Consider the following 27,328-nt stretch of genomic DNA (forward strand, 5'->3'; position numbering starts at 1 on the left):
AAACTGAGAAAGGGAAATGTATACGGAGATGTTTATTATTTTGTCTAGAGCTGTGTCTCTGTCTTGCTAAGTAAAGAGTAATCATGTTTAGAATCCTCTGCAAAGTCTCTGTGTTTGTTTGTTTTCACTATCGCCTGCCCTGGAAAAGTCAAACTGTAAATCCAGAATACCTACGTGGCTGCAATTATGGGATACGATGTGCTTAAACTGTGAGCACGCTTGAGGGGTCAGCACTGGTCCCAGGGGCTAGGTAGTTGGACCACAGGGTCTCAGCTCTCAGAAGGGGGAGCTAGACAGAGGATCTGCACTTCAAGAGTGTGCTTAGAGAACCCACGTTGGGGATCATCCCTGACTATTCAAACTTAGGAGGCTTAAAGACTCCAGTGATATGGGCCATGAGCACGACAGCCTGGTGAGTGATAAGCCAGAAGGAGCTCTCCAGGACTGTGTGTATGACACCAATATACCACACATGAAAGTAATGTTATCAATTTCCTAGCATACTGTATTCCACAAATGAGAAAAATTACCTTTGTGTGGAGTCAGGCTTTCCTCTGTATTTAAATATGGATTTTATTTTTGAGATATGATTTACTACTGAGGCTGGTCTTGAGAGTTCCAAATTCCATTTACTTATGATCTGAGACAGATTCTAGACACATTGCCATAGGTGAAAGTGAATTATTCAGCTGTTGTACCAGCCCCCTGAATGCTGTATTTAAGAACATTAATGGCATACTACCACCATCTTTCCAGTGATAAATACATTTATTACTTTACAGTCTAAGGTTTAGAGTCATAGCATCTATTTTACTACAAAGACTTCAGCTTAATATCAGAAATTGATTTGTGGCATTTACAGTTGCCTACGTTCCTCATCAATTATACAACTGCACTTTAGCTATAACTCATAACAGGTATGCACAATATGTCAGATAACTAAGGGTACGTCTACACTGTAAAACAAAAAAAAAACCCTGCAGCAGTGAGTCTCAGAGCCTGGGTCAACTGATGTGGGCTCATGCTATGGGGCTAAAAATAGCAATGTAGACATTTGGCTCTGGCTGGAGCCCAGACTGTGAAACTGAGAGAGAGGGGAGGGTCTTGGAGTTGGGGCTCCAGTATCAGCCTAAATGTCTACACTGCTATTTTTAGCCCCGTAGCGCGAGCCCATAAGCCGAAATTGGTTGACCGGGGCTCTGAGATTTGTTGCCGCAGGGTTTTTTGGTTTTTCTGGCAGTGTAGACATACATTTTATTTGATTGTATTAGAATGGATGTTTATCATAATTTACAGATTGAGGCTTAGGGCTTGTCTACACTGGCACTTTACAATGCTGCAACTTTCTCGCTCGGGTGTGAAAAACATCCCCGTGAGCGCTGCAAGTTTCAGGGCTGTAACGTGACAGTATAGACAGTGCACAAGTGCTGGTAGCTATGCCCCTCAGGGAGGTGGTTTTTTTTAGAGTGCTGGGAGAGCTAAGCGCTTTAACGTTGCCAGTGAAGATGTGCCCAAAGTGAATTCTAAATCAGAACTCTTAAGTGGTACAGCACATCTAAACCATGTAACCAGGAGCACTTACAGAAACAACCTTCAGAATCAGAACAGAGAGCCAACACCACAATCAAAAAGATTGAAAGAACCAGAACCTTTCATGTTCTTTCACAACTCAGGGCAGAATAAAGTACAGAACTTCTGAGCTAATGAAATAAAGGCTCATGTACAAACTCATTCAGCTTCCCTTTGTCTGCTCTGACTTAACTGAGCAGCCCTGCAAACAGTGTGTGTCTAGACCAAGAGGCAATATTAAAAACAAAAGGTTAGAGATCATCATGGGACATTAATTATGCAAAAGAAGCCAAACTGAATTTAATCAGAAGCAGTAGATTCCAAGCAGGAAATATTTTCCCTTTTTTGACAGGGGTGGTTAAGAAAACATTTATGGTAATACCAGAGCATCTGCTGATTACAGTCAAAGCTGCAGGACACTGACATTAAATCACTGAACCATCTTGACAGCTACTGGGTACTCAAGTCCCATTCTAATAATAATTTGCTGTGAAATTCACCCAAATTTGAAAATTAGCCAGAAAATGTTTATGAAGAAAACAGGTAAGAATCAATACAGCAGTTATAAAAGGGATTTACATCTGACAAAACTTTTTAAATCTAAAATGAATGTTCAGCCATCAGACATTTTAGTGCTACATTTAAATCAATATATCTTTCAAAGAAGCTTAAGTGTCTTTTTAAAAGAGCAGAATGTAATTTTATGATCCATTTCATGTAGTTTGTGATATGGTACTTCTTTGTTTAGAAGATTTTTTTTTTAAATACAGGTTAGCCTCTTGAAGAAGGCCTGAATCATGGTAAATGGAATTTAACTCCTGATGTCACAGAATTCTGAACAAAACACAATACCTCATTGTAATGCTTTAATTGATGCTTCTGTGTGTTGCAGAGGGTGATTACTTGAATAATAAGTATAAAAGATGTGTGAGCTGGTTGCTAAGCTAACCTGAGTAAGAGGAAAAAAAATCAAGCAAATATACAGCCATGAACCAAGGTGATGATAGGACAATTATTCAATGAAAGGTCATGTTGAAGGACTTGCAGAGCACTGACCTGCACATTATCACACATCAGAAATTACTTGAGGGGTAATTAAGAGAATAATACACAAGTACAATCAGTGACACAGAGAAATATACAAATTTAAGGTAATTCCCTGGGGTTTGAGTGGTCAAATGCATTTCGGTTCTATATTTAAATCTTTGAACAGCCCAAGAACTCAGAGAACAAAAGATTATACCAAAGCCCACTGAGATTTATCAATCACTAAAGTTATCATTTCATACTTTATCAAAATTATAAACATTTTTCTCTCCTCAATTACTTTGAGAATTTAACTAAATTTTATTTATAACAGGACACATTAAAAGAAGCAAAACTGTAAACAGTTTTTTCTGAATGATATCAGGATACAAAATTTAGTTTACATGATTGTTTCCCTTTCCTTTGGTTAATGCTTTCAAAATACATTTAAGGATGTAACATAATATGTTACAAGGAATTACTGTTATCACTAATAATTCTGTACTTATTCAAGTGTTGGATATCTGCGTTTTTAAGGCCTGTATTATATTTCAAATCACAGTTTTAGGACTTTTAAATAAAAGATGTGCCTAAATCTCATTTAAATGTCCCACTTTTTCCTCTAGTTATGCATTCTTAAAAATGTGACTGTGTATATAGAAAAGCTACTTTAATAAATTTTTAGAAATGTCTTCTAAGCCCTGTGTGATTGAATTCATAGTAAATAGGGCATCTTTCCTTACACAGCAAAGGAATTTTTTTTAAAAAGTCTCAATGAAAGTTTTGCAAACTTTCTAAATCATTGCTAAAATAGTGTTTCAGTAACATATGCAGAAAACAAAAAAAAGTAAACAATGGTGTGGAATGGCATAAAGATTTTATCACCACCTGTTTGAGGTAACCTCTAACTTCCAAGTGGCTATGGTGGTTGTAAGCAATACATCCATGTGAAACTCAGGATGATGAAACCTTTCTGCCTTGCATCATACCACAGCATCACATTTTATATATATTTATTTCTCCATTTGTCCATGTCATGTAAGAATGAATCTCAGTACTGGAGAGGGGAAATGTCACACTCCACTAAACTCCAGAAGTTAAATTTGCAAGAATGTAAAAAAAACCAAAAACAGTTGGTAAACATGCTAAACATGATGTTAAATTAGAATATTCCATCAAACAAAGAGTTTAAGGAAGCATATTAATCAGGGGAGAAAAATGTTAAAAGAACCCAGAATACCATTATGGGAAAAACAGAAATCACAAATGAATGTTATTTTTGAGTAGCAGTATTTTAGATTCATAAACAATGGGAAACTTTTTTGCTGATCTCTATGGAGGAACTTTTGCATACTTCTAAATAAACTTATCACAAAACTTGTGCATTTAAAAAAGCCCTATGCAACATTCCATCTTTCATTCAAAAGTAAATCTGAGCTGTACATCCCTCTCAGAATCTAAACAAGAAATAAAATTTCACTTGCCATATCAAATTACATATAGCTCCATCTTCTTCCAAGCATGCAGGAATAATGCTGTACTACATGAAAGAGATCCTGCTGAAATGTATTTTAAATTTATGAGGCACTTTTTTATATGCAGGTACATAATCCATTCGCAGATGCTTGACTGAGGATGTTCGGTTCTGTGTAAACTGTATTACTTTCATATGTAACACAAGCTGCCGGATGTAGCCCACTGATCCTATGCAAACATTGGAAAACAGTAATCTAACCCTGACTAAAACACTACAATAACAAAGTTAAAGATGAAAGGCTTTTGAACTGGGCAGACCAACATTCAGAGGTCTGTGTCTCTCCTGCAGTAGGTACTTACAGCACAGGAAAGAACGAAGAGGAGGAAATGAACACTCCATTAAGGTAAAAAATCCTGGGAGCCATGGAAGGTCCCCAATAAAGAGGAACCACTTGTGCTGGGTGGTGCTGCTGATGCACAGAAGTTACACAGGAGACTCTGCAGCCCTCTTCATGCCATGAAACGCAGCTCTACTGTAGTCTGTTCTGTGTGAGTTGAGGGGGGGTTGAGATAGAGGAGTGGCCAGTTGGTCCACATACTGCTCAGACTCACTACCCTACAATCTGTATCTAGGTAGTAGCTATTTGTGGCTGCTACTCTTATTCACATCCTACCTTAGTAGTCATTCAGCAGTTGCATACCAGGTACTGCAGGTTGGGGCTCAGGATTCTGTTTCTCAACCTCACATACATATGGCTGAACACACAGTCCAGCGCAGCCAGAGGGCTATTCTAAACCTATGCTAGGCTGCAATGGCCAATGGGGGGTAGAAAACAATGGAGGACTAATGTCATTCAAGGGAACCTACTTCTTCCTCTTGCCGTGCCAATTTTCTCCACTACACAGAATGGGAGTGACATAAAAGCCTCTGTATCAGCTTCAAGCCATCAGAGGATCACTAGGATGATTCTCCAAGAACATGTTTATGTCACTATAGAGTCAGATTTCCAGGATAGTGTGGTGCAAAGCAAACTACTCTGGAAAATGTGGCCTGGAAAATATGCAGAGCTGATTCTCTTATGAAAAGTCTCTCATTCATACTTAAAGCATTGTTTATAAACATGTAACCCTCTTAAAATATAGTGACAGCATTCCACAGTCCTATGAACTAGATCAAGAGGAACAATATTTCAGAGGAACCAAGGGCTGATGGCCTGTAATACTTGGCTGGCACTCCATTCTGTTTGGGGAAAAGGACTGGATTATGATTGGAGACATGTAATAAAATAACTAATCATAGAGACAGTTTTCCAGTTTAAAAAAAACTTATGCTAAACAATTACTGACTGCTCAATCCATAGGCATCAAATGGAAAGATTACTATTCGAAATAGATGTGATTCTTATAGCATATTCATTCAATTGTATAGAATTTTAGAGGTGCTTCTTCTGGCACTGTACATCTATATATTTTAAAAATTCTGAATAAAACGATTGTTTATAAACTATTAAAGAGTAGTTTAAATATATCATTTGCTTGTTTTTACTTTGTATTAGATGTCACATTATGCCCTCTACATTTAAAAAATATTTTAAGTGGTTTTTAAGAGCAAGTTTGGCTTTTCAGCATGTTGATATATGTAAAACTGATAAACCATATTTCTTTCAACACCAACTCTTATTCTAGATATTTTCCCCCTCTTAGGCACTAACCTTTATTTGGAATAAGAATACAGAAGTCTTTCTTTAATTTAAAAAAATTTAAATTTGTTTAAACTCCTATTTGCGTTATGTTTGGTATTATGAAATAAATAAATTAAAACTTGTGTAGTATGATGTATGCTAAGTATACTACAGTATGTAACATTTAAACATGGCTAGGTAGGGCCTGTTCTAACTTCCTCTGAAGTCAATGGGAGCTTTTTACTCACTTTAATCAGAGTTATATCTGACCCTTAATGCTCTTATTTATTTATAAGTGGGTATCGCATTATTGTTTCCAGTTAGGTTGTTACGGAGAAGGATGTGTGTCTTTTGGCTACAGATAGCTCTTTTTTTTTTTTTAACTAAACTTACAAAGATATGGTATTCTCTTTATATAACTGAGAAGATTGCCAGCAGTAACAGGAGAATTTTATATATATATAATCATAAATGTTATAACTCAGTTGAAATGATTAGATCATCTAGTCCATCCCCATTAACAGTGCAGGATCATTCCCCACAATCTTCTTTTTTATATAGGAATCTGCTCCTGAATTACATATTCTTCTTCTATGGACTTCATGCAAGATGGCACGCTTGCTTATGGTTATCTTTTCCCCGTCAGCATGAATGCAGCTTGAGAAGTTATGTAGGGGGCTTTTGGTTGCTGAAACACATACCGTATTTGCTAAGGGAATAAGGATATTCACCCAGAATGGTGTGAGACAGAGTGGGATATGCCTGTATCAAATTATGAATTTGTATTATGTGTTGAACATGTGTAAACTTTCCTGAGGGCAGCCTATTGTACTGCATTCCAGACAGCTACCCTAGCCTGGAGAGGTGCTTCATACTTCACTGAAATACTAATCATTGGGGCTATCCATTTTGAATGAGTCAACTTCAACTGATGGCCCACCCCCAAGAAACTATGTTTTTTTCTACACAGGTAGGGCCAGCATGACTTCGGGAGGGAGCTGGAGCTTCCCAGTGGAGCACAGGGCAGAGACAGAAAGGCCTATTTAAGAGCAGGATTCTGTGTGCAGAGAATGATGTGCATGAGGGACTTTGCCCAGTCTGAAATGCTGACAAACTTGGACTCCAAGAAAGGATGAGATCAGACCATGGGAGAGTGTGCCTCATGACTTTTGTTGTTTTCAAATATTTGTAACTCTAGAGCGTTCTAAGAGTAATATCACCAGGGCTAAGAAATTCCTTTGCTATATCTGTATTCCTTGCTTACCTGCAACATTGTCCCGCAAAGAGGTTAAACTAGAAGCCCAGAGTAGAGTGCTCATGGCCTTGAGGGAGTATGTGTAAGAGACTGGTGGAGGGGCTCAGGAGGTCTCAGACACTGATTCTGGGGTTGAGGCTGGCATCCCACATCTCAAAGAAAGATATTAGATAAAAGGTTTGAACCTGGGAGTATGCCCTAAAATTCCGAAGCTAGTAACAGTGTCTAGCTCTGTCCAGAACCAGTTCACTTGGAAACAATGAAACCCAGTGACTGGGTCCACTCACAACAGTCGGGTGACAGTACACTGGATCCTGGGTCAAATACTCCCAAATTACATTTGACTGATCACCTGTAATTTCAAAAAGAAAAAGGAGTACTAGTAGCACCTTAGAGACTAACCAATTTATTTGAGCATAAGCTTCGTGAGCTACAGCTCACTTCATCAGATGACACCTGTAATTTGTACATATAAAAATATATATATTAGAAAAATAGTTTTAAAAACATGCTAAAAATTAAGAAATGTAGTGCAAATGCAGGGCACGTTTTATTTAAAATCTCTTCAGATATACCCCAATTCCTGAAGAAGCAGTTTGGGCTTGATACTTCACACAACCTCTCTCGAGCAGGTGACATAGTAACAGAATTACATCAGCAAATGTTGCTGATGTGACACTTTAGCTGCTTATAAATGTCCTTTATTATTATTTATATAGTGCCAACGGTTTGTGATATGCTTTATACTCGTATTGGCTTAAAGTAGTTTAAACCTAGATGTAGAATCACTACAATATTTTCTCTAATTATAAAAAATGCATTGATCTAATCAATTATTTTTCTTCCTACTATAGCTGTTACACTGTATATGGGAAAACAAAATGAAAAAGGTTATTGCTGCAGGGTAAAACAAAGATGTTCCCTAATTTGAAATGTCTGTTATTGGAACTTGAATTTATACTGCCTTACCTGCAAAATATGAAATGTAAATATTTGCAGGTTAGGAAGTATGATTCCAAATAAGCTATCAAACCAAAAATATACAAACTCCTGGAGAACAATATTCATCTGTCTGAATGAATTTAGGAGCAATTTTTTAGCTGTGTTAGTAAAACCTGCATGCAAAATTTATTCAGTGTGAATAATTTACTCAGTGCATTTCCATAGGCATCATAAAATGCAAGCGCTGATAAAAGATGAATATTCAAATAATCCTCTCAATCTTCAGCAAATCACAGCCATGGATTTCTAATTATTAAGATTATTACATTAGGAGAGTTTACGATCACAAACATGAAATATTAACTTTTGCCTCATATGAAAATTAAGTTTTATAGAACATCTCACAACTCTGTTCTAAGATCAGAGAGAAGGTACAATCAAGTACAAACAGCATGCTATTTAACTATAGTACCTCAATACTGAAATCTACAGTACTGTACTCATCTCTAATGAGAAACACCAATCTATGGTTTTATACACTGTTGCAAGTAAGACAATGCTTGCTATGTAAAAACTTTATTAAAAGTCATGCTTTTCTAACAAAAGAGAAATTAAGCCGCAGAATAGAAAATGCCCTTATCTCAGAGAAAATGAATACGCTAACAGAGCCAAGCAATTAAAAAGATATGCACTAGTACCCTGTTTAGTAATCTAATATGCATTGGAAAATGTCTGCTACTCCAAACTCTGCCATAGTGTAGTAAGAGAAATCAAAAACATTTTTTCTTTTGGAAAAAAACAAATGTTACTCTAAATTACATTTTATATGGAGGACCTTCAACTCTGTAAAGATGAATTTCCATCTATGATTAAAAATCAATTCCATTTTAATTGCTTCCAGACTAATTGACTGCTTTCTATTTAGATAAAGTATCCCTTTTACTCTTACTGATCTAATACTTTTAAGCATAGATCAGAAAAATAACCTGCCAAAAATTAAAAAAAAAAAAAAAGTAGAAGGATATTTTATTTAAATGAGATCATTTAAAAAATATTCGATTATTGTTATGTAACTTTTGGTTGGTTTCAGCTAAAAGAAATACCAGACAGGTATTAATAGTACACTATTAGAATATAAAACTAAGGGCAGTTTAAAAACCTATTTCTTGATACAATTACTGTTTCACAACATGAGGAATTATTTCTCACAGAGGGTGACATGTTCCCTTATGTCACAGTTATTCTTCCTTTACAGAAGCTGTTACAATGATAGGGAGGACAAACGCCTGCCATATATTACTATGCATTCCATTACAATGGGTTCATTCATATTTATAATACAACCTGTGATGTTGATGAAATCGCTTTAGACCTCACTGTTGTTTCAAACAAATCCATAACTGAGAAAAAGGCAGGCTGTTGACAGGAGTTAATGTGAGTTTCACTGTTTACAATTGCTTTCTAATCTACTAAATGGCTGTGAAAATTGATGCACTGTTAGAAGTGCTTTTATACACTATTACAGATAAAGGGCTGTTGTGCTGCAATAATCTCTGTAATGCTAAATTGAATTTTCGACAGTCTTTTTTCGTTTTCACAATTTGAATGTGACAAGGTATGCTAGTGAATTTATGGTCAATTTATTTCCATCAATTGAAAGCATTTTCCATTTTTATTAATTGAGATGTCTATTGCTGTTGTTGGGGAAAAATTAAAGATAATTTTATTAATATCACAGGGTTTTGTTTTTTTTTAAAGGAAAAGTCACCAGGGCCCAACCCACCAGGGCTCTGCTGCTGTGTAGGCATAACTGAATCCTGAGGACAGAAGACATGGCAGGGTATAGTTTGCACAGTTGCCCAGCTTCTCACTAGGATGGAGACAGACATTGCGCAGACTAAATGTTATGCAATGGAATTGGATGCTGGTGAGATTACGTGCTTATGAAGTGCTTCCCTGACATCCTAGCAGAGGGGAGAAGGTTCTTCTCCAGAAGACTAAAAACCAGCGAGTTCACAGTAATCAGCCTACATGACCGAAGAGTGTATGCTTCGGCTGACTGCTCTGAACAGCAGCAGTCAAGAACAAAGGGCGCAGTCTTCTGAGCTACAGACTCCCTCCCAATGAAGAGGCAAGGCAATACTTATGTAAAAGTGCACAAAGTTTGGGGGCAGTCTCTGGAAGATAGCTGTACTACAGAAATTCCTTTCCACTAAGTAAAAAGGAGAAAATAAAAGAACCTTATCTCTAAAAAGCCTGGTCCCTCATTATGTCCTTAGAAGGAAGGGTAGAAGATGGAAAACACTTAATTTCAGATTATTTATGTTAATATAGAATAAATTTAGCTCTTTCACATTATTTAGATTGAAAACTAACACATGAACAGTCTGATATGCTGAATTAAGCAAGTAGAATTTTGTATGGTAGTTTTATGACTCAGGGAAGGCTCTTGACAAGATTTGGAAACCATACTATTTGGCCTAATACACAGAGAACAGGTATTACAGTAAAATGCAGCCTTCCCAATATACCTCAGCTCTGACCTGGAGACACCAGTTAGACCCAAGAGTAGGTCCTTTCTAAATTTATTGGAGTTTTGGTATTTAATTTAATAGGGCCAGGATTTGATCCTTCCAGCAAAAAGTTGAGTTTCAATGTCCATTCAATCTTTGGGGCCCAACACTGAACAGGGTTACTCTTGTAGAACTTTGGAGTGGTGTGTGGAAATACTACACGTATGTGGTAACTACGGTGAGAATTTGTCTTCTACTGAGACTGCCACTGTTGATGTAAATTAGCACCAATATTCCAAGTTACTCCTCTTGTGAATTAAACTTCTGTCCTCTTGGAACTGGACTGAGAACACTTACTTATTCCAGACCATTGAATAGTCTTCAGATGGCAATAACTTTCTGTTGCCACTGAACTGGGCTGGTTTCTAATTTCTAACAGGTCACCTGGAGATGTAAGGCTCCATATCCTCTCACTTAGGATCCCTCAAAAAACTATGTTAATATAGCATAGGCTTTACCATCCTGTGAAAAGTTTCAAGATTTCAAAAAATTTCAGGATAAAACTGAGACCTCCTTTTTGTGAAAAATGAGAGCCCCAACCAGTGGTTAGGGCATTCATCGGGGATGTGGGAGATGCAGGGACTTGAAGTGGGTTTCCCACATCCCCTGTGAGTGTCCTGAGTATCAGGCTTTAGAGTCAGTTTCTATTGCTTGCTCTCTGGCCCAATGAATATTAAATTATTTATGCAAACTGGAATGGTTCCAACAAGAGTACTTGGAAGAAGATTACTTTGTAGCCCAGTGTTTAGGGCACTCATCTTTGATGTGGGAGACCCAGATTCAACTCCCTATTTTGCTGTCTCTTGTATCATCCTGGTCTGAAAGAACCTTTCTGACAAAAAGTTTTGAGGAAAGTTAGTTTTATGGATTTTGATGAATCCGCATTTTCTGACAAAAATGTTTTGTTACATAATTCCCAACCAGCTCTAAACATAGGTTGAGATTCTATGCCCACAAAAGCAAGAATTTTCAGTGTTAAGATTGCCACGTGATCTGTCCCCTTGTGTCTGTAATGAAAGAGGGTCTCATTGCACTATCACATAGCACTTGGCAATGTAACATACTGTACTATTACTATATCTGAACCAAGCTGATTTGGAGAAGATTCATATCTTATGTGATACTAAGAAATGTAATTTCTTAGGATCAGAAGTGTTAAATAAGAATTACATTTTCTTGCAAAAAACTCCAAAACCCACCTATAAGTGAACTTATTAAATATAAACTGCTTTGATAATACATACACGACAATGTTTACTAGTGCTACTTCTTTATTGTATTGTTAGATAGTATAAGTTACAACAGTGTAGATTTACTCTTAATAATAAACAAGATGAAAAATGATTAAGGTTAATACATTAGAATGTTTTAGAAGAGATTGGGAGCTTCCTGCACAAACTGTGTGTGTTATAAATATATAAAATGTGTTAAATAAAAATGAAATTTAGTCTATGAAGTAATTTTAAATATTTAATGACAATCAAGTTATGCTCGTATGTTTTTCTGATTAAAAATAGATAAGATTCTCAACCTTTCATCTTTAGACAATGTGTTTCCTAATTGTTTCCATGTACATTTGAAAATTAAAAATATTGACATTAAAATTTCCCCCATCTATCCAAAAGACATCTTAAAATAGGTTTTCATCATTGGATGTGCTTTAGAGTCTCTTCCCCTAATATTGGCCTTATTACTAAATGCTCTAATTTAATTACTGTAGAATGGCTTTATGCTAGTTGTCTGTTCTTTTTATTATGTTACAAACAAAATAAACCCTACGTTAAAATAACATTTTTATGGTTACCAAATCAAGCACTCAAAATTTAGGAAATTCCAGAATTAAGATTGCCTATGCAACCTTAATCAGGCCCTTTGTGAGAATGCATTATGATACAGTCTTCAATTACATGATCACATACTATTTTTCTAGACTCCTACCTCATTCACTTAATAAGCACTTACTCAGTATTTTGTTTTATCCTCATTGTTCAGTATATGGCTCCCATGCCTTTTTTACTGCTCACTATTCAAACCCTGCTCTGAATTCAGAATTATTTACTTACTCATGGGGCTTTTCAGTAGCACTCACCACTAGTATGAGTACTTCACAAACAATAATTAATATATTTTCACAACTCCCCTGTGAAGGGGATGGTATTATCTCCATTTTACAGGTGGGTAACTGAGACATAGGGGGTCAAGATTAAAAGTTTCCAGTAATATTTGGGGCCCAATTTGAGGCACCTAGGACCTGAATTTTCAGAATGCTTGGCATTACATAGCCCTTTGTATGTTCAAAGCACAGCTTTAGTGACTTCAATTGCAGTTTGAAGTGTTCAGCACTTCTGCAAATCAGACCTCAGGGTATCAAGCTGGGGATTCAGAAAATGAGAAATACATAATTAGTGATAACAAGTGGAAAGTTTGGTTCAAGTCACTTGCCCAGAATCACATATGAATTCTGTGACAGAGGCAGAGATAGAATCCAATTCTTCAGGACAGCACTCAACTAACTGCATTAACCACAAGACCTTCCTTTCTATTCCTGCAGTCTCCTGCACAATTCACTACACACCTCCCAACTTCTGCAACAAATGAAGCAGCGGTCCTAACATCAACAGCCTCCTTCATTACACAACCCTGACTCATTACAGTTCTCCCTCTTCCCACCAACCCCCAGCACCGTGTCATAAGGGCCTGTCTCCTAAGCACTCTCATGCCTGGAGAATCCCAGTCTCCTTACCTAGCTAGTCCTAGTCTCCCCTCTGGGCTTGCTGACCAAGTCCCAATCTCCCCCGTGTCCACACCCAGTCCCAATTTACTTGCCAACCAATCCTAGTTCCCCCCCTCAACACCTTGTTCTCAGTCTCTTTGTCCAGCCAATCCCAGTTCCCCCCTTGTTCTCTTCTCCTTTTCCATTCTGTCTCACCCCTATCTCCCCACTAGCTTCCAGTCCTAGTCTCCCTCTCCAGGTTCCTCATCTAATCTCAGTCTCTCCCCTGAGTCCCTCCCTCACCTCCTTGTCCCAGTCTCTTCCCTCACACTCTTGCTCCTTCTCATATGTCTTCCTTCCCACCCAGCTTTAGGTGGGAAATCGTTATTTGTGAAAAATTCTGAGATTTCAAAAATTCCCTGTTCTGCATGAGGGTGGGACTTTGTTTTTTGTTAAAAAAAATAATTAAAAAACCAGACACCCTACTCCCCAGAATAGCCATTAGCATGGTGATTAAGGCATTGACTGCTGAGATGTGGGAGATCCAGGTTCAAGCCCCTGCTTTGCCTGATTTAGATCAGGGACTTGAACCCAGCTCTCTCTTATCTCAGGTGAGTATCCTAAATACCTGGCTATTCTGAGGTAGGGTTCTCTCTTTCTCTCCTACACAACAGAAATTCCATCCTGGACTGAAAGTTTCACAGAAACATGCTCTGGCAAAGGGTTTCCAAGAATTGACTTCTCCCTAAAAAAAACTGTTTTGTTGAAAATACAATGATCAGCTCTGTTCCTGCCCCATTGGTTCTGAGTCTCAGTCTCCTTGTCCAGCCAGTCCCAGTTTCCCCGTACCCAGCTCATCTGATCTCAGTGTTTCCCTACATCTTGCTAGCTAACTGGCTCCCAGCACCTTCATTTCTTCATCAGCTCCCAGTCTTTCTCCACAAATTCCCAGGCCCAGTTTCCCTCTTCCTCCACCAGCCTCCTTGTCCCACTACTTCCCCACCCTCAGTTTTTGACCCCCCTCAAATCAGGCAGCTCCCTTCTCCACACAGCCTGAGCCTAGCAGGAAATTGAGAGCACAAGACAGTCTCCTGGTCTCAGTTTAGGCACCTGGACCTGGACCTTGCATGGACCCCAGCCACACAAAGCTGCAGTTACAGGGAAAGTCCTGTTTAGTCCCAGGCTGCAGCATGCTCAGTGCAGATGGAATCTTCTGAGATTTTAAATCTAAAAGCTAATTTAAATTTTAAAGCTAAAATCTAAGGAGTCTAAGGCATCTACTGAGCAAGTGAGAACTGTGATCTTTCAAAGGCTTATAACTTAGCCCAATTAGATTTGCTCAGAGATGACAAAAGGCTCATCCCTGACACAAAGGCCACCCTCCTGCCAAATGTCAAGTCCCTGCTCCAAAGAACGGTGACACTAGAGCTTTTCAAGGACCAAGTTACCAGAATGTTTTAACATGGGCAAAATAATGTAATTTCCCAAAGCCTTGTTCTCTTTAACAGCTGAACTCTTTTAGCTGGGTTTTTTTTTTAAAGTGTCAGCCTGAGATAGATATCCAGCATGTAAAATTTCAGCCTGAACGATCAAAGTTTGTCAGAGTTATAGACAACTGAAAACAGCATCTTATAATGAGAAATATTGGGCAACCTTAAAAATAAGCAGTGCTTCCAGCCCTGCCTATAGTATTGATCTTCTCCTATGCTTATGTTTAGATTTCTCTGCCGTGTAGGTGGCCATGAATCTAGGAATGAAGGGGACAGCTGGGAGCCTAGAACCATGTAAAAATAAGAGCTATAGGTATAAAAATACCTTGTCCTGACTACTGTCTGGCATTAATTAATTATGGAAAATGTGGGGTACAGTTTATGGCTAGACAAAATAAGGGATGAATTTTGCAAATGTTCATACAAAGGGAATTATTATGAATGTAAAGAATGAAGAATCAGGCCCTGATGCTGTATTGTGTAATAACGATTATGTTGCATAGGCTGATTCATGCTATTCGAAATGTTTTTGCATGTATACAGTACATCAATTTCTGTATACTATATCTAAAAATGTACTCTTTTTTTGTCAACTTAAAAACATTTCTTAGGTAGTATGCTGCATTTACTGCCTTGTATTTGGGAACCTCGTATTACTGTACCTAAAAAATCAGACAGCTTTAGTGAACTACATTTCTTTGCTATAGATGCTGTTTGTTGACCAAAATCAACCCCCAGATTGCATACCATACCCAAATAATGGCAGACAAAACTCCTCTATTTAAGAGGCGGTGTGTAAGTCTTACTATATTTTATGCATGGTTGGATCGGAGGTTTTTGTTCATGCCACCTCTACTTTTTCCCTATTTTTTTAGAATGGTAACAAGCATCTAAATTGTCTGAAACTGAACTACCTTCAGTTTCAAATCATTTGAGTCTTCTGATAGCTAAGACGAGCTGACCATCTTGTGGCTAGGTAATAGTATTGCTACATGTGAAGCATGTTTGATTTTCAGCAATAGATCTCAGGCCTGTTCTAGGTACGAGGAATAATTTTTAGTTTCTCAATATATTTTTTTAAATTAAGGAAACTAAAGAGAAAAGTAATATATAGTTATGCTTTATATTTTAAACCCACAAAACACAAGAAATTCAGAATTAAAGCTCCAGTGGCCATGTTAACTTTCCTCTAAGCAGATATGGACTCTGAAACTCAGTCATTCATTACATCATTAAACAATACAAGGAAAGAGAACATACTATTGGCAAATAATTAAGTGACAATTATCATCTTAAGTACCCTTGTGTAAATGCAAAATAAGGCACATGTATTTTCCTCTTTTAATATATTTGCTAGAGTTACAGAAATTGCTTGGTTTTAATTTTTGCTTAATGAGGAAGTTGCTATCTGCTCTCTTCAACACAGTTATCCAGGCCTTTGTCACCTCCAGCTTTCTTTATTGCAATGTACTTTATAAGGGGCTATGTAACTTGGAAACTTATACATAACTGTCTATTTACTTAACAGTGTCTAATGCTAGTGTTTCATGTAATTCATATAACAACACTACTTTTCAGTTTGTACTCACTTCAGATTCATTTTTGGGCCCAGCTTATGCTGATGATGGAACTCATCTCTATGGCTCCACCACAGCTGACCCAACCAGAGTAGTGAAATAAACAATCCAGTGAAAATATGATTTTGGCCTTGGATGAGTGCTAGCTGATTATAATTCAATCCATATTAGATTATGAAACTTCCCCAAGATTAGTGGCTCAGGCTCTCTATAATTTATTTGAATGTTTAAAGGCACAAATTACAGTTGCTGTAGGAATCATAACTTTGAATTGCTACGTTTTGCATATTTAAACATACCGTTTTGAAGACAATATTGTTAGTACTAGATTGTAATAACAAATACAATTTGAGTAAGATACCAATAATGTGTAGCTCTAAAACTAGGTGACTATGGTATGGGATGCAAGAAAATGCTTAAAACAAATGGTAAAGCAAACCACTTTAGAGACAGAAATCTAAAAGAAGACATGGCTAGAGCTGTATCAATTGTTAGGGGGTCGCTGAACTGAGTAAACTAAAACGAAGATTGGGGCAGAGTTGTAATATATTTTCACTTCCATATACGAAAAAACTTCATTCTATCCTCACTAGGTGATGAACAAGCAAACACAAAACCAAAACAAATCTAAGGTTGAGCTCTACATTCTTCCTCCCTGATTTTAAAAACTACAGTGTATTTGGGGAGTAAATGACATATGGCAAAGCTACATATAAGAAAAATGTTGCAAATTCACTTTGGGCTGTCAACAGGAGTTCAAGATGTATCAGTGAAGGAATACAAAACAATCCCTTTGAGAGGTATGACTTTAGCTTACAGTTTAAAGCACATAAAACTATTTGAGCCTCTTACTTTATGGAATTTCCACTCCAAATAAAATACCCTTTCTACTTGAGTACGCAAGATAAAGCTGTAGAATTAGTTGTAGTTATTCATTAGGTTTAAATCAGGTTGGGTTTTGTTTGAGTTACAGAACTGGTGTTGCACAGAGATTTTACCCTTAAAATATAACTCTCAGACCAAGCTGAGGTAGCAATCATAATAATCTTACTCATCTGTGGAAACAGAGAATATTAAAGGTTAATTTAATTAAAATTAAAGATTTTGGCCCTATGGTATTTAATATTTTTTATCAATGACCTGGAAGAAAACAAAATCCTCACCACCAAAGTCTGAAGATGGCACAAAGATTGGAGGAGTGGTAAATAATGAGGACAGGTCACTGATACATTACAATCTGGATCGCTTGGTAAAATGGGAGCAAGAAAACAACATGCATTTTAGTACGACCAAATGTAAACATATACATCTAGGCCATTCCTACAGGATGAGGTATTCTGTCCAGGGTAACAGTGACTCTGAAAAACATATGGGGGGCCATATTGGATAATCAACTGAACATGAGCTTCCAGTGCCAAAATACCAAAAAGGTTAATGTGACCTTGGATGTATAAACAAGGGAATATTGAATAGGAGTATCGAGGTAAAATTACTTCTGTATTTAGCACTATGTAACCTCTGATTTGTGTTCCCAATTAGTAGTTTAAATATAAAGAATAAAATCTGAATGTTTAAATGTGGCAAGCAAGTGCAACTCAAATTGAGGGAGTAAAAATGGAAACTTATCTGCACTTACTGCAGGGCCATCTACATAGAGTCATAGAAGATTAGGGTTGGAAGAGACTGTGTGAAGGCCGAGACTATAACAGGGTTCAAAAAAGAACTAGATAAATTCATGGAGAATAGGTCCATCAATGGGTATTAGACTGGATGGGAAGGGATGGTGTTCCTAGCCTCTGTTTGCCAGGAGCTGGGAATGGGTGACGAGGAATGGATCACTTGATGATTACCTGTTCTGTTCATTCCCTCTGGGGCACTTGGCATTGGTCACTGTCGGAAGACAGGATGCTGGGCTAGATGGACCTTTGGTCTGACCCAGTATGGCTGTTCTTATGTTCTTAGACCTCAGGAGGTCATCCAGTCCAGCCCCCTGCTCAAAGCAGAACCAACCCCAACTAAATCATCCCAGCCAGGGCTTTGTCAGGCTGGGCCTTAAAAACTTTTAAGGATGGAGATTCCACCACCTCCCTAGGTAACCCATTCCAGTGCTTCACCACCCTCCTACTGAAAGTTTTTCCTAATCTCCAACCTAGATCTCCCTCACTGCAACTTGAGACCATTGCTCGAAAAGTCTAGCTCCATCCTCTTTGGGACCCCCCTCCATCAGGGTGCATTTTCAAAAGTAGGGAAAGACAGGTGTGATAGAAAGGCCGATGCGTTCACTAGTTTGTGACAGCAACTCGTCAGAACTGACATACTCACCATACCTAATACACAGTTGTCATGGTATATGCTCAAAAGTGGTATGTAATATATCATTGGAAAACTAATGATCAGTGACTTATTAGTATTCTTTTGAGATGCATGTATGGGATGTGTAAAAAGAGATATGGATATGTGCTAGAATTATGTTCTTAAAATTTGTTTGGCAAACAATGCATAAGTACAGTCTGCCTTAGACAAAGGAATATATATTTGTTTGTCTGACCAACCTGGTAGTCAGGCAGAGACAATGAAAAGTACATAAAAAGTAAACAAAGCCATCACCCAAGCGAGTGGGAGATATAGCCTCAACTATAAAAACAGGGGGCCTGAACCTCAAATGCTAAGTAATTGAATCACCTGACTGTATACAACAGGGGTTCTCAAATTTGGGGGTCGTGACCCCTCAGGGAGTCGCGAGGATATTACATGGGGGAGTCACGAGCTGTTAGCATCCAACCCAATCCACGCTTCACCTCCAGCATTTACAATAGTGTTAAATATAAAAAAAATGTGTTTTTAATTTATAACGGGGATTGCATTCAGAGGCTTACTGTGTGAAAGGGGTTACCAAGAGAAAAGTTTGAGAACCACTGGTATACAATATTGCTGTACTATAAACGTGTATCAAATAAGGTCTTTTATGAAAGCTAATGATATACTGGTGATTAATATAATTGTAAAATGTATGTTTTAACACTGAGGAATTATGAATACTCACTGATATTATGCTTTAAAGTCTGTAACCAAATAAAAGAAGAAACAGGTTATCTCTGAGATAGGAGAGAAGGCAGATTAGCTGTCATCACTGGACAGACACAAGGGGCCAGAGCTTTAGCAAACTGAGAAAGGGAGGTCCTTCAACCCAGGGGATCAAAGTGTCTGGGAACTGAATATAGGTGAGAAACCTGCTTCGGCAAAGAACTTTCACCTAGGAAATCGAGGGAAACTAGCACCTTGTACTTCTGTGAAAGGTGCTGACTGAAAGAAAGCCAGCCATAGCTGGAAAGAAAAAAAGATGGATAAGAAATCTACTTTGAATCTAGGCTGTAGCTTGTAAAGTCTTTGCCGCTAGAAAGCGTATTTCACTTTTATTTGCTTGTCACCATTTTGTCTTTATCCCTTGTAATTGAACTCACTTAAAACCTCTCTCTTTTTGTTAATAAACTTATTTTACTTTTCATCTAAATCAGTCCAATGCTGTGTCAGACTTGAACTGATTATTAACTCCAGTTAAAGCAACAAGCTACTGTACTTGTGTCTCTTTAAAGGAGCAACGAACCTTATTATTCCTCTGAATATTCCAGGAGAGGCTGGCCATTTCAAGGCAGATGGTTTTGGGGAACTCTGGGACTGGGGTGGGTGTTGGGGTTACCTTTAGTAGTAACCAACACTGGTGAAGACCAGAGGGGGGCCGTTGTTTTGTAGGCAGGCTGCTGGGGTCAGAGCACTGAACCAGGGCTGCACAGCACACAGAAACTCAGGGAACTGCTTGCTTGTCTGCTGGCTGTTGGTGTCTGGTCTGTGAGCACAGTAGCAGAGCATTTAAAGTACCAGGTTACAGGGAAGGTGATGACAAAGCCTCTCACTAGTCTGGGCTGCACCCCAATATGTGACCAAGGCCTGTTTGATAAGAGGAAGAACACATGAGAAGCTGGTGACCAGATTATACTATTGGCATATGCTAAACCACCACATAACATATGTCTCAAATAGACTGGTTCTTACTATATTATTGATAAATTGAGTTCTTTCGTATATAAGATACAAATTTATTAAAAAGAAAACAGATGGACAAGGTGTATCATGCAAATTAACTGAAGTTGTACCAGAAGAAAATAGAAAGAATGAGTATAATCTTTTCTCTAATAGTATATTGATGGTGGGTGGGTGTGCCTATTCAAAATCAGTGTACTACCCTTTTTATAACCAGCTACAATAATGCTCCTTAATTAATTAACATTAAATTCACCTTTTTTACCATAACTAAATATTTTCTACTTTATCATTGGCTATTTAAGATTAAGCATCATCTTAATTAACACCTGCATAAAGGCCATACCAATAACTATCAATATAGATAGCATTTTCCCAAACATTTTCCTTCCTTTGAGGTTTTTAAGGTCACACTTGACAAAGCCCTGGCTGGGATGATTTAGTTGGGGATTGGTCCTGCTTTGAGCAGCGGGTTGGACTAGATGACCTCCTGAGGTCCCTTCCAACCCTGATATTCTATGATTAATATTTTCTCTAAAACACTTGTAATAACCATTTAGGACCAGAACATGTTTACAGCATGACCTGGGATTATGCCCTAAGTTATCTCCAAATTCGCCTCTGAATTGCCTCACTTGACTTTACTCATGTTTGTGACCGTAGGCATCCCCGGTTTTCACACCCTACATATTATTGCAATAATATTTGTACAAAATGTATCTTCAATGGTATCATATGTATAATTGTAAAATGTATGTTAGTTACATGTTACTAGAACGTGTGTAAGACCAGACAGCCTAGCTTAGGTAAGGGTAAAAAACAGGTCTGTCCTTGACAAAGGATTGTGGGTTCACCTCAGTTCATAGGCGGCGAGTTATATGGGCCCATGGTGCCCGTGCTCCACCAATATTCAGGAACGTAGGCCTGCCTGCACCAATGTTTGGGGCTCCGCTGCCGGCTCTGTGCCCTGGGTCCTGGGTGTAGCCCGGGGCTCTGCTGCTGGCCCCGCACCTGGGGTCCCAGGTGCCGCTCAGGGCTCCACTACAAGCCTTGGGCCTGCCCCGAGCTGTGGCCCCAGCGTTGGCCCCTTTACTCCTGTCCGGATCCCCCCTCCCAGAGACATGGCCCTGTTCCCAGCCCCAGCTGGAGGGTGCACGGTGGATAGGGGTAAGGATATATATCAGTTTATAAGGCAGGTATAGGGAGAGTGGGGGTGGGACTTGGACCCGTTCTGGGCACCAACAAAAATTATACAAACCTGGCAGCCATGCCTCAGTTTGCATATTAACAGTAAATAAAACCATTGAGCTAAACTTGGGGTTATCCTGATCCTGAACTTGAGAGACAGAGAATTAACATGTCTCCTCGACCCCAGAGACACAAAGGAGGCCTTCCTGACTTGTAAGATAAAGACATTCCTTTGGGGATATAAAGAAGAGAGAGAGACTCCATCTTTATCCTTCATCTCAGGAGACAAAGGAACCAAGCAATCTGATCTCCATCATGGGTCCCGGCCAGTAAAAGCTGGAAAAGAGACTGTGGGTGAGAAACTATTTTGAACAAAGGATGTATCACACTAGATTAAATTTTAGTCTTTTAGATGTGTGTTTTCACTTTTATTTGCTTCTAACCATTTCTACATCTAACCCTTTGACTTGGTATCAATTAATCCATGTTCATCTGTTAATAAACTTGTTTCCTTTCGTTATAAATCATGAGTGCTGTGTAAGTTCAGCCAAGTGTGTGCTTCTAGAAAGTTTACAGGTTGGAGTGTTTTATTGTCTCTGTAAAGGCAGTGAACCTAACACTTTCACTGTGAGGGTCCAGTGAGAGGGACCAGTCCCTGCAGTAAGGTGATTTTGGGAGAAATTCAGGGCTAGAAACATTCTAAGGTCAGCCTGCAAGGAATAACTAGGTTGGGCAAAACCAGGGTGAAGCTTGTGGGCTGCTGGCAGGCTGTTGGGGTCAGAGCTCTGAACCAAAACTGCACAACCATAAATCACCTAAGATTACAAGATAGAGGGTGATCAAACCCTTTACTGGCCTGGGTGAACCCTAAAACATAACATTTTACCAAGCCTCATTTGACTATTGTCAAACCTATTTTTAGGAAATAGATTTTTGGGCATATTTACATTTCAACACATTTCTATAAAACATTAGCAAGCATCATCTCTCTAGGCTACACACACTATTGGAATACTGTGTGCCGCTCTCATGTTTGCAGTTCAAGAAGGAGGTCAATAAATTCCAGAGGTTCAGAGAAGAGCCACAAAAAATATTAAAGGATTGAGCAAAAGTGCCTTACAGTGATAGACTGAGGGAGCTCAATCTCTTGAGATTTACAAAGAGCAGGGAAGGGGTGACTTGATCACAGTCTGTAAGTACCAACATGGGGAACAAAATGTGAATAAAGGGTTTTTCAGTCTAGAACAGTGGTTCTTAACCGGGGCTGCATGCACTGCTTCGGGGTGCGAGATGCCCTTTCTGGGGGTGTGATACATGCCAGATTTTTTTAGAAGGTAAATCATCGAAAACACAAATTAAGCACAGGCACGTAAGCACAACTACTTTGTTTCATCAAACCTATGTATTTACTAACATTATACATTTTTTAACGATTACTGTAATATACAAACAAAAAATATATCTAGGTTTAAAGAACTGACCCATTTCAATGATTTTTGATAAGGGGTGCGAGAACATATTTTGAGAACTAAAGGGGTGCAGGCTGCAGCAAAGATTAAGAACCACCGGTCGAGAAGATAAAGATGTAACGAGATCCAAAGGCTGCAAGTAAAAGCTACACAAATTCAGACTGGAAATAAGGTACACATTTTTAACAGAGAGAGCAATTATCCATTAGAGCAAGTTGAGTCTACATCACTGGCAATTGGATTTTTTGCTAAAAGATATGCACTAATTCAGACAGGAAGTATTTCAAGGAAAATGTCTGGGCTAAATTATGCAGGTTAGCCTAGATGATTGGAGTGGTCCCTTCTGGCCTTCTAATCCTTGAATCTATTAAATACTTTGTTAAACTAGAACTTGTTTTACTACCACATAATTAATTGTGCTGTTGAGTGCATGAGAGATTATGGAACGTTTACATATTCCATTTTATTGTACTTAAAATATGGTTGCTTACCCTACATGATCCCACATGAGTTGCAAGCTCAGAGTCTTCTGAATTGAACTGTCATGGCTTCCAGTGTGCCCTGTGCCTCCTCATGTTCTTGCACAAGGTCATAAAGGACAGAATACTTGCGCCCCTCCCTCAGTTCCTTTCCCATTTGAAACTCATGGTAGCAGAGGACTCGAAAGAGTGGGGAAGGAGGTCATGGGATCCACATTGACAACATCTTTACAGTTACTGTAAGTTAAGTAACTACTTTTTTTTTCTTCAGAAGATCCAGCCTCTAGAATCTTTGAACGTGCCTGCATGAGACAACTGTACCACTAATTGACCACTAATGCAAGATTCAACAGTGTACAGTATAGATATTAGGCATGTTATTAAAGGAGTGTCTAGTGCACCACCTCTAACACAGCACTCCTTGAACATACTGAAGGGCCTGTTTATTGTTAGATCTATTGCAATGCCTGGCACAGCTCCCGGGGGTACATGTACACTGTCTATGATGTATGATGTCTATTTGAACCTGTGCACTATTTTTGGTTTGTTCCACCACTTCTTTCAAATGGCTTTGTCCCACCTGAGGAGCTGAGCATAAGCTGAGTAGACCGGAGTCACATCCTCAACCCCTGCAGATGTTGTAGAGGCGGGTCATCAGTCTTTTAGCGTGCTGCTGCTTGCTTGACTCTGGGCACAGTAGCCCAAATATCATTTTTACATCTTAGTACTGGATGAGGTAAGGAGCATGATTTATTGTTTTCATTCCTTTATTCTGTAAATTATTACTTCTATTTTTTTGCAGAATTGCTTTTTCATTTCTTATTTTGGGCTGTTTTGTAGCTGATCTAATGGTTTCCTTATCTCGTGTGTCCTCCTAAGGTACAGAGGCAGGAATCATTCCGGCCCATAGTTCATAGATTCTAAGGCCAGAAGGGACCACTCTCATCATCTAGTCTGACCTCTTGTATAACACAGGCCACAGAACTTTCCCAAAATAATTCCTAGAGCATATCTTTTAGAAAAAGACATGCAACCTTGATTTACTGATTGTAAGTGATGAAGAATCCACCACCACTCTTGGTAAATTGTTCCCATAGTTAATTATTTGTACCATAAAAAATTTACACTTTATTTCCCGTCTGAATCTGTGTAGCATCAACTTCCAGCCATTAGGTCATATTATATCTTTCTCTTCTAGATTGAAGAGTCCATTATTAAATATTGTTCACCACATTGGTACTTATAGACTATAGCCAAGTCACCTATTAACCTTCTCTTTGTTAAGCTAAATAGATTCAGCCCCTTGAGTCTGTCAGTATAAGTCTTTAATTGTTGTGGCTCTTCTCCAACTCCTCGGCAATTTATGAATATCCTTCTTGAATTGTGGACACCTGAACGAACACAGATCAACTGATAGATCAACAACTCCTGGAAAGTCTTCCTATCTTTGGGCAGGAAAGCAGCAAAGGAACAGACCTCAAATTAATTTGGAGAAGATTAGTTGGGTTTTTTTCCCCCCTAACCTAATTAAACTATTAACCACTATTTACAAATAAGAATGGATGGGCAAGAAAAGGGACAACAGTGATAAAGGAAGCGCTGTTGACACTCAGCTCTGGTGTGTGTGTGTGATGCACCTTTGACAGTCATAAATAATTGAGGAGAATTTGGGGCTGATCCCAACATGTGGTGAGTGCATACTAGGCCCAAACAGACACTGTTTGCTAGAAATCTGTAGATTTGCAAGCTGGAGGTGCAGTTCTCCCCACAGTGCAGGTCCATATGATAAGTCTCCGACGAGAAAAGAGCAATTTCCTTTTTGACTTATTTTTCCTGAACATGCTTTTTCATCCCTTAGGAGACACCATATTATACTAGTGCAGGGCCAAACGTTATTTGTGTAAACAAAAGATGAGGCTATTATATATCAAAACAACAAACTGCTAATCAGAAAACAGATACCTAATATTGTTTTCTTCTGTAGTAGATGGGCTAGTTTAATGTAATGTGTCTGTAAAATCCCATTGGGCAAGAGATCATTGTAAACAAACTGTCAAGCTTAATTGGAATATCCTGTAAAAATATCTTTCATAGATAAACACATACATATGCAGTATCTATACCTGCAAACTCTTTCATGAAAGATGGACCTAAAGGATTAGAGAGAGAAAGATAGTATAATACAATTTCTCAGAGAATCTCCATACATTGCAGCATTGCTGGGGGAAACTGTCAACTGGGAAACTTTTAAATGCGGACTTCATCCTGCTACTTAGTGTCTGGAAATATATTGTATTTACACGGAATGATCTACATTTGTTTTAAAAAACCCTTATTTTTTAATTCAATAAGATCCAAATAAGCAGTAATAGGTATTTCATATTCAATATCAGTCATGTTTAACGCAGTACCTTTTAAACAGAGAGAGTGTATTTTTTAATCTCTTATAATTTAGTAAAAGTATAGCCATACAGTACTCACTATGGTGCAATTAGAAAAAATCTGAATTCCTTGCATGTGTAAGCAAATTGTGATCCAAAAACCCCACATCTTACTAAATGTTTAAAAATGAAAAAAAAAAAAACACCTTTATCCAGAGAAATGATAAAGCTTAAGTGAGGCATACATTTTGGAAGGAAGACAGTGACAAAAATAAACTATGTACAAACATTTTTAAGAGACAAGAACTAAAGGCTACGGTCTTTACTGGGTAAAAAAAAATTGTCTATATCCTTAGTGGACAAGGTCAGTTGCTAATTTAATGAGAGATAAATAGCAAGATCATAGGAGTAGGATGCAATCCTTATTCAAACATAGGAGCCAGAATGGCTTGGAAAGGCTATGTCTGTGGAAGTATAAGCATTTTCTCTATAGTGTGTTGAAGCATGTGTGAAAGATCAAACTGAAACTCTGCAGTACTGGACTAGAGAAGCTTTACTTCTGTGAGTCCTAGAGGTAGAACTGCTTTTAGCACACTGAGCTCTAATGCTTAGAGAGCTTTCTTTGTAGGTAATAGAAATATTGACCACGGCTTATCATACCGATCAATATTGTGTCTGTTTTTTTGTACTCCCCCATCATTCGATCTCTCCCCATCTGTTGTTTGTTTTGTTCTGTTCTTGTACCGCACCTAGCACAATGGAGTCTTGGTCCATGACTAGGGCTCCTAAGTACTCCAGTAATACAAAGAATTAACTGACTAAAATACATATGTCAAACTATGTGAATAGCACAATGATTCAAGGATGGTGGGTTTTGGACACAGACAACATATTGTAAAGAACTCTAGTTACTAAACAGGTAAGTATCTGAAGTTAAGCAACTTCCCTTTTTTCTTCTATGTGTATTCCATGTCTGGTGACTCCAAAGTAGTACACCATAGCGGCAAAGGGTACTGTGAGACTAATGAACTAGGGATTTCAATACAGCCCTGCCAAACTGAGTATCTGCATATGATGCTTCCACAACAGAGTAATGTTTCATGAAGGTATGTATGTTACTCCAGGCAGCAGTCCTACAAATATTAATTACAGCAACAGCTCTAAATGACGCTATGAATGTTGCCTGCATCGACTGAATGTATCCTAATGTTTCCAGGGAGAGACCTGTAAATTGACCATCTCATAACATAACTTCATACAACCTGAAACCCATCTAGAAATTCTCTCGGTTGAAACTGATTGACCCTTCCATCTTTCAACAATAGAAATAAACAGCCTAGGGGATGATCTAAATGGCGTCCTATTCAAGTAAAAGGACAAGATCCATTGATCATCTAATGAGTGCAGTATAGCTTCACCCTTGGTTGAGTGTGATTTCAGAAAGATGGATTTAAATGAAAATCAGACAGC

At 38.3% G+C, this 27,328-nt stretch overlaps 1 protein-coding gene across 1 annotated transcript in view; it reads right to left on the reverse strand.

The window, feature by feature from the left end:
• DIAPH3 (diaphanous related formin 3) overlaps positions 1 to 27,328 on the reverse strand; it is a 531,747-nt gene that overhangs the window by 20,201 nt on the left and 484,218 nt on the right. The gene's annotated exons all lie outside the window — the stretch shown is intronic.

Source organism: Eretmochelys imbricata, chromosome 1 (assembly GCF_965152235.1).
Source record: "Eretmochelys imbricata isolate rEreImb1 chromosome 1, rEreImb1.hap1, whole genome shotgun sequence".
Classification (NCBI taxonomy): domain Eukaryota; kingdom Metazoa; phylum Chordata; order Testudines; family Cheloniidae; genus Eretmochelys; species Eretmochelys imbricata.